This window comes from Odocoileus virginianus, chromosome 7, assembly GCF_023699985.2.
Source record: "Odocoileus virginianus isolate 20LAN1187 ecotype Illinois chromosome 7, Ovbor_1.2, whole genome shotgun sequence".
NCBI lineage: Eukaryota > Metazoa > Chordata > Mammalia > Artiodactyla > Cervidae > Odocoileus > Odocoileus virginianus.
In genome coordinates this window covers 57,989,468-57,998,949 of record NC_069680.1, presented here as the reverse complement: position 1 = coordinate 57,998,949, position 9,482 = coordinate 57,989,468, and positions in this window count along the sequence as shown.

Below are 9,482 nucleotides of genomic sequence, written 5' to 3'. Positions count from 1 at the left end.
TTCTGACTTACTTCACTCTGTATGACAATCTCTAGGTCCATCCACGTGTCTACAAAGGATCCAATTTCACTCATTTTTATGACTAATTAATATTCCACTGTATATAGGTACCACATCTTTATCCATTTGTCTGCTGATGAACATTTAGGTTGCTTGCATAATCTGGCTATTGTAAATAGTGCTTCAGTGAACCTTTGGGTGCATGTGTCTTTTTGAATTATGATTTTCTCTGGGTATGTGCCAAGTAGAGGGATTGCTGGGTCATACGGTAGTTTTATTTTTAGTTTTTTAAGGAACTTCCATATAGTGGTTGTATCAGTTTACATTCCCACCAACAATGCAAGAACATTCCCTTTTCTCCACAACCTCTCCAGCATTGTGTGTAGATTTTTAAAATGATGGCCATTCTGACAGGTATGAAGTGGCATCTCATAGTAGTTTAGATTTGCAGTTCTCTAATAATTAGTGATGTTGAACATCTCTTCATGTGTTTGTTGGCCATTTCCCTTAACTAAGCGCTGCACTCAGTATGCCAGCAAATTTGGAAAATTCAGTAGTGGCCACAGGACAGGAAAAGGTCAATTTTTATCCCAATCCCAAAGTAGGGCAATGCCAAAAAATGTTCAAACTACTGCACAATTGCACTCATTTCACACACTTCTCAAAATCCTTAAAGCTAGGCTTCAATGGTCCGTGAACTGAGAACTTCCAGATATACAAGCTGGACTTAGAAAAGGCAGAGGAACCAGTGATCATCAACCAGTGATCAACTGCCAACATCCGCTGGATCTAAAAAACACAAGGGAATTCCAGAAAAACATCTACTTCTGCTTCATTGACTATGCTAAAGCCTTTGACTGTGTGGATTACAACAAGCTGTGGAAAATTCTTAAAGATATGGGAATACCAGACCACCTTACCTGCTTCCTGAGAAACCTGTAGATAGGTTAAGAAGCAACAGAGCTGAACATGGAACTGGTTTCTTTTTTTTTTTTTTTTTCCATTTATTTTTATTAGTTGGAGGCTAATTACTTTACAATATTGCAGTGGTTTTTGTCATACATTGACATGAATCAGCCATGGATTTACATGTATTCCCCATCCCGGTCCCCCCTCCCACCTCCCTCTCCACCGGATTCCTCTGGGTCTTCCCAGTGCACCAGGCCCGAGCACTTGTCTCATGCATCCAGCCTGGGCTGGTGATCTGTTTCACCCTAGATAATATACATGTTTCGATGCTGTTCTCTTGAAACATCCCACCCTCGCCTTCTCCCACAGAGTCCAAAAGTCTGTTCTGTACATCTGTGTCTCTTTTTCTGTTTTGCATATAGGGTTATTGTTACCATCTTTCTAAATTCCATATATATGTGTTAGTATACTGTAATGGTCTTTATCTTTCTGGCTTACTTCACTCTGTATGATGAGCTCCAGTTTCATCCATCTCATTAGAACTGATTCAAATGAATTCTTTTGAATGGCTGAGTAATATTCCATGGTGTATATGTACTACAGCTTCCTTATCCATTCGTCCATCCATCTAGGTTGCTTCCATGTCCTGGCTATTATAAACAGTGCTGTGATAAACATTGGGGTGCACGTGTCTCTTTCAGATCTGGTTTCCTCGGTATGCCCAGGAGTGGGATTGCTGGGTCATATGACAGTTTTAATTCCAGTTTTTTAAGAAATCAACACACTTTTCCATAGCGGCTGTACTAGTTTGGATTCCCACAAACAGTGTAAGAGGGTTTCCTTTTCTCCACACCCTCTCCAGCATTTATTGCTTGTAGACTTTTGGATAGCAGCCATCCTGACTGGTGTGTAATGGTACTTCACTGTGGTTTTGATTTGCATTTCTCTGATAATGAGTGATGTTGAGCATCTTTTCATGTTTGTTAGCCATCTGTATGTCTTCTTTGGAGGAATGTCTGTTGAGTTCTTTGGCCCATTTTTTGATTGGGTCATTTATTTTTCTGGAATTGAGCTGGAGGAGTTGCTTGTATATTTTTGAGATTAATCCTTTGTCTGTTGCTTCATTTGCTATTATTTTCTCCCAGTCTGAGGGCTGTCTTTTCACCTTGCTTATAGTTTCCTTTGTTGTGCAAAAGCTTTTAAGTTTAATTAGGTCCCATTTGTTTATTTTTGCTTTTATTTCCAATATTCTGGGATGTGGGTCATAGAGGATCCTGCTGTGATTTATGGAACTGGTTTCAAACTGGGAAAGGAGTACATCAAGGCTGTATATTGTCATCCTGTTTATTTAAGTTATATGCAGAGTACATCATGCGAAATGCTAGGCTGTATGAATCACAAGCTGGAATCAAGACTGCTGGGAGAAATATCAGTGACCTATGACACCACCGTTATGGCAGAAAACAAAGAGGAACTAAAAAGCCTCTTGATGAAAGTGAAAGGGGAGAGTCAAAAAGTTGACTTAAAACTCAACATTCAAAAAACTAACATCATGGCATCCAGTCCCATCACTTCATGGCAAATAGATGGGGAAACAATGGAAACAGTGACAGACTTTATTTTCTTGGGCTCCAAAATCTCTGTGGATGGTGACTGCAGCCATGAAGTCGAACGATGCTTGCTCCTTGGAAGAAAAGCTATTACAGACCTAGACAGCATATTAAAAAGCAGAGACTTTGCCGACAAAGGTCTGTGTAGTCAAAGCTATGGTTTTTCCAGTAGTTGTGTACAGATGTGGAAGTTGGACCATGAAGAAGGCTGAGCACCAAAGAATTGGTGCTTTCAAACTGTGGTGCTGGAGAAGACTTTTGAGAGTCCCTTGGGCAGCAAGGAGATCCAACCAGTCCATCCTAAAGGAAATCAGTCCTGAATATTAATTGAAAGGACTGATGCTGAAGCTGAAGCTCCAATACTTTAACCACTTGATGTGAAGAGCTGACTTATTGGAAAAGACCCTGATACTGGGAAGGATTGAAGGCAGGAGGTGAAGGAGACAACAGTGGATGAGATCATTGGATGGCATTACTGAGTCAATGCATATGAGTTTGAGCAAACTCTGGCAGATGGTGAAGAACAGGGAAGCCTGGCGTGCTGCAGTCCATGGGGTTGTAGAGTCAGACACGACTTGAATGACTGAACAACAACTTAACTAAAATAAGGTACTAAGTGTCTAAATCTATTAATTGTGGATGAGAAACAAAATACTTGAGAATTGTAAGAATAAGTTTTATATAATTTGAGATTTTGCTTTTAAAAAATTTATCTTTAAAAAAATTATTTTGTTTGATTTTAATTTGGCAGAGCTATGTGGGTACTCTCAGTTTCTTTATGAATACTATATAAGAGCAAAGTTATTCTTGACATTTCCAGGCATAACTTTTATCATGTATATTAACATTTACTTTTGTATCATGTATGCACATGTACTTTTATCATGTATATTAACATTTATATTAACGTTTGCTTTTCTAGTAGACACTATCCTAGAAGAAATAAAGCTTTGTCTTTTTATCTCATATTCTATGTATGCTGAGATAACCTATAATTTTATCTTACTATTTATTGGTTCTATCTTGAAGTCTTTTTAAAACTCCTTTCTTCTGTGTCATTGAATGATAATATTTATGGAAAGTTCTTACTCTTTCCTAACTTCCCCTTCCCCTTTTAAGAATTTTCTTCATTTGCTTAAACACTCGACAGTAATGGGAGTTGATTATGGTTAAAATAGTTCAATCAGAAATTCTACTGAGGGTTTTTGTGTGTTTGTGTGGGGGAGAGGAATGCTGCAAAGGGAAAGAATATTACAAAATTAATGTGCATTTGGTAAGAACAATTGTGATTAATTTTTCTTTGCATCATTTGAAAAATGAAATACCTAGATTTAACATTATTTTGATGATTTTTGCCCTGAATTTTAATTTTCAGCTTCTTTGAGTTACTGTAGGCTTTTACTTTTCACTTTCACACGTTGGAGAAGGAAATGGCAAACCTTATTCCAGTGTTCTTGCCTGCAGAATCCCAGGGATGGGGGAGCCTGGTGGGCTGCCGTCTATGGGATCACACAGAGTCGGATACGACTGAAGTGACTTAGCAGCAGCAGCAGCAGGCTTTTAAAAAGCTTAAATTGCCTTTTAAAATGATTTGTCATATTGCTAAAATGAGCCAGGAGGTCAAATTTATTATAGGTTTTATTTTTAAAAAGTGTTAATTTCTAAATTAGTTCTTTTTCAGCGTTAGCTCTTTAGCAATGCCATTTAATGCAGTGAGTGGCAAGTAACAGAAAAAAAGTAAAATACATATCTTTCAACCCAATCATGATATAAGCATGTTATCATTCATGACAATAACATCATAAAAATTTGATTTTCAACTATGGACATTTTAGTTTATAAAAGTCCCCTGTGATTCTGGTTGCCTCCTGCTCCATACCACTGCCAGATTTTGTTCCTTTATGTGGTAGTTTTTATTAAGCTAATTTGCATGTGGAAACTTTCTTGATGCCACTTTCAGAAGCAGAATCCTGAGAGGGATGGGGCATATGTTTGGGAGCAGTGTGACATTTCTTTGTCCTTTTATAACAAATCAAAACTTAATTTGAATTATTTTGATGATCCCCCCCCAAATTTTAATAAATCAGAATTTAAATTTTGGAATAACATTAGAGCTAGTCCAATCCTTTTATTTTCAGATAGGAACTGTGGCCCATGAGTGGTTGCCCAAGGTCACACGTCTAATTAGTGGCAGATTCAAGATTATAATTTGTTATATTAGCCTACTTTGTTGACTAGATTTTGTTGCCCTCATGTTTTCTTTGTTAGTCTCTGGCTTAGTGACACGTAGCTCTAGAAGTGTGTATATGGTAGTGTGCATGCATGCTCAGTCATGTTGACTCTTTTTGACCTCATGGGCTGTAGCCTGCCAGTCTCCTCTATTCATGGGATTTTCCAGGCAAGAATACTGGAGTGGGTTGCCGTTTCCTTCGCCAGAGGATCTTCCCAACCCAGGGATCGAACCTGTGTCTCTTACATTGGGAAGGGGATTAGGGAGCCAACAGTAGGGAAGAGTTGTGAGTTGAACATTGAAAGCCTATGAAATGTCAGGTACTGAATATATTGTGGTGGGTAATTTTTGCTCTTCTTTTTTCCAGTATGCATCCTCCAAACTGATAATCACACTTCAATTGCACTTAAGGAGGATGAATCCTCCCCCACTGGATGTGAACTTACTTCACCTGTTAGTCAAGGTATTCCATCCTGCTCTGGTTAAGGGGTGGGCGTGGGACTTGGTTTTCTGTTGCTGAATAATAGGTTATCACAAACTTAGTGGCATAAACAACATGAATTTATTATCTTATGTTTCCGTGGGTCAGGTGTGTGGTCACGGGTTGACTGTGCCCTCTGCTTGGGGTCTCACCAGTTTTCAAGGTGCTGACTGAGACTTTGCTCTCATCCAAGGCTTGGGATCCTCAGCTCGGATCACTCGTTGTTACCAGAATTCAGCTCCTGTGGTTTCAGGACTTGCTGGCTGTCAGTGGAGGACCTTTCTCATTCCTTGAGGCTGCCCACTTACCTTGCCATGTGACTCTCTCTACAGTATGGTAGTTGGGGTTTTCAAGGCCAGCAGGAGAAAACTGCTCTCTAGTTTACTACAGTAAAGTTTTATATGATATGATGTAATCACTGCAGTGACTATTGCATCATATCTCAAATCCTGCTCAAGTGGGGGCAGGATCTGTATACAGTGGGGGCAGGGATCTGGGGAACTATCTTTGAATTCTGTCCACCAGACAACTCAAGTTGGGCCAGTCAGACTCTCTCAGAATCCCTGTTCTTTCCATTATACAATTGTATTTTTATGAGCATCCTACACAGCACACAGCCAGCAAAGGTCCATCTAGTCAAAGCTACAGTTTTTCCAGTAGTCATGTATGGATGTGAGAGTTGGACCATAAAGAAAGCTGAGTGCCAAAGAATTGATACTTTTGAGCTGTGGTGTTGGAGAAGACTCTCAAAACCAGTCCATCTTAAAGGAAATCTGTGCTGAATATTCACTGGAAGGACTGCTGCTGAGACTGAAATGCCAAAACTTTGGCTTTCTGATGTGAAGAACTGACTCATTGGAAAAAACCCTGATGCTGAGAAAGATTGAAGGCAGGAGGAGAAGGGGATGACAGAGGATGAGATGGTTGGATGGCATCACTGACTCTATAGACATGAGTTTGAGTAAGCTCTGGAGTTGGTGATGGACAGGGAAGCCTGGTGTGCTGCAGTCCATGGGGTTGCAAAGAGTCAGACACGACTGAGCTACTGAACTGAATTGAACACAGCACACTCATATGGTAACCAATGATAGGTAATCAGAGTGTGGAAATTTTAACTTAGCTGCTTTGTGTGCTTTTGTACTTCATTTAAAGGAAATATAATTGGTAACAACTACAGAGTTCGAGAAGCTTAGCCACCATTCAAGATTCTTGAATTTAATTCTATACTGATTGGAGAATAACCCTAGCTGTACATTTGTGACGACATATGTAAGGGGCTTAGTTCAGAATGGCCAGAAAATTTACTGATTTATTGGCAGCAAAACCCTGATGAAAATTTAGTTGTTAAATTACAGGCATCTTGAAAAGTGATGTAAATAATTCTCATGAAAATTATTCCTTTGCAGATGACTGTATTTTTGCATACATGGTGTGCTCAGTTGTGTCTGACTGAGTCTCCATGGACTGTAGCTTACTAGGCTCCTCTGTTCATGGATTTCCCAGGCTAAAGAATACTGGAGTGGGTTGCCATTTCCTCCTTCAGGGGATCTTCCCGGGAATGGAACCTGTGTCTCTTGCATCTCCTGCATTGACAGACAGATTCTTTACCACTGAACCACTTGGGAAGCCACCAATTGTGCTTCTGAAGTCTAAGCAATTAGTTATGGATTGCTTTTTGATTATTATATTGCTTATATGTATATATTTAGAAGAAGACTGGAGATATATCCTAGTAAGGACTAGAACAATTTATTTGTAGGATTTTCCTACCTAATCAGTCCTCTAATGCCATATCAACTAAGAAATAAAGTCAAGAATGATGGAATCCTCTTTTCTTGAAGGGTATGATGCTAGTATGATATTCAGTCTTGAGTTCTCAATAGTAGCACCTACTGATTTTGAAACCGCAGAGATCTAGATCTACCAAAGACATCTTAGTGTACTTTTAAGTCCAATTAAATAAAAGGGCAGAATAAATTTATTAAGGATGAAATCTTCACCTAGCTTACTTAAAAGAATTGAGTTGCCTTATAAAACTCTCTGGACTGGCTCTCTCTATAGAATTGATGGTACTGGGGTTTCCAAGTGGGATTTTAAAAAAAATTATTTGTAAAAATTTATTTTTAACTGGAGAATAGTTGCTTTACAATTTTGTGTTGGCTTCACCATACAGCAGTGTGAATCAGTCATAAGTATCCACATCTCCCTGCCATCCTGAGTCTCTCCCTCCACCCCTTACCCAGTCCCACCCTCCAGGCTGTTGCTCCAAGTAGTTTTTATAAAGGCAACTGATTTTATGAACAGAGGTCATGAAAATAATTTTATGAATTATATAAAAATACAGCTTTCATCACTGCATTATAGTTAAAATTGACTGGGAAACAACTCACAGACCAGTTTTCTTTTAACTTTAAGGAATTATAACTTTAACACTGTCCTGGTTCTTTGTAAAAGAATGCTGTCTCTTACTAATTCTAATTTGTCTTTGGGGCTATTCAATTATAAGAGAAAATCAAGTGTTGACCTTAGGCAGCTTATATAAGCTTATATATTAAATATACAAATCTTTCTTCTAAAGCCATGTTTTGGGGTTGTTAAACAGAAATACGTAACAAAGAATTCAATCCCCATGCCCGTAACTAGATTCCTTTGCTCTCCTTTTCATGTTTCTGTCAAATGTTTCCTGTTCACCCAGTATGTTGGAAAGTACTTACGATTCATGAAAATGCCTAACAGAGTGCTTAATTTTTTAGTAGGTACTTGATACATGATAGTTATCTTTTTATTATGAAAACAATGTAATAATGTTATAAAAAGTTTTAAGAAATAGAAAAAACCCTGACCCATTTAAGCCTTTTTGTATATCTCTGTTTTATTTTTCCCCCTTACACTTACATAGGTTTTTGCATAGTTTTAATTGTGTATGTGACAATTTTACTGCTTTTGTTTTATTGAGGTAAATTCATATAACATAAAATTCCCAATTTTAACCATTATAGTACACGTCAGGGGCTTCCAGTACATTCATTATGTGAAACCATCACCATTATCTATTGGGCTAGCCAAAAAGTTCACTTTGGTTTTTCCGCAATATCTTACTACAGAACAGTTTCATCATCCTAGGAGGAAACCCTATACCCATTAAACCATCACTCCCTACTCTTTCCTGGCAATCATTAATCTGTTTCTGTCCCTATCAGTTCAGTTCAGTTCAGTCCCTCAGTTGTGTCCAACTCTTTGCTACCACATGGACTGCAGCACACCAGGCTTCCCTGTCCACCACCAACTCCAGGAGCTTACTCAAACTCATGTCTATAGAGTTGGTGATGCCATCCAACCATCTCATCCTCTATCATCCCCTTCTCCTCCTGCCTTCAATCTTTCTCAACATCAGGGTCTTTTCCAATGAGTCAGTTCTTCACATCAGGTGGCCAAAGTATTGGAGTTTCAGTCTCAGCATCAGTCCTTCCAGTGAATGTTCAGGACTGATTTCCTTTAGGATGGACTGGTTGGATCCCCTTGCCATTCAAGGGACTCTCAAGAGTCTTTCCAACTCCACCATTCAAAAGCATCAATTCTTTGGCGCTCAGCTTTCTTTATGGTCCAACTCTCACATCCATACATGACCACTGGAAAAATCATATCTTTGACTAGATGGACCTTTGTTGGCAAAGTAATGTCTTTGCTTTTTAATATGCTGTTGAGGTTGGTCATAGCTTCTCTTCCAAGGAGCAAGCGTCTTTTAATTTCAAGGCTGCAGTCACTGTCTGCAGTGATTTTGGAGTCCCCCAAAATAAATTATGTCACTGTTTCCACTGTTTCCCCATCTATTTGCCATGAAGTGATGGGACCAGATGCCATGATCTTAGATCTGTCCCTATAGGTTTGCCTATTCTGTGCATTGCATATAAATGGAATCATATGATATGTGGATTTTTGTGTCTAGCTTTTTTCACTTAGCATACCATTTTCAAGGTTGTATGTGACTATACCATACATCACTACTTTATTTTTTAATTTTTGTGTGTTTTGACAGTGATTTTCTGTGTTGCCTTTAAAAGATTGTGACAAAATATGCATAACACAAAATATGCCATTTTAACTATTTTTAAGTGTACAATTCAGGATTCAGGGACACTGAATGCAATTACAGTGTTGTACAACCAACCACTATCCATTTCCAGAACTTTCTCATCATCCTGAATGGAAATTCTGTGCTTATTAAACAATAACTCCTCATTCTTCCCTCTCC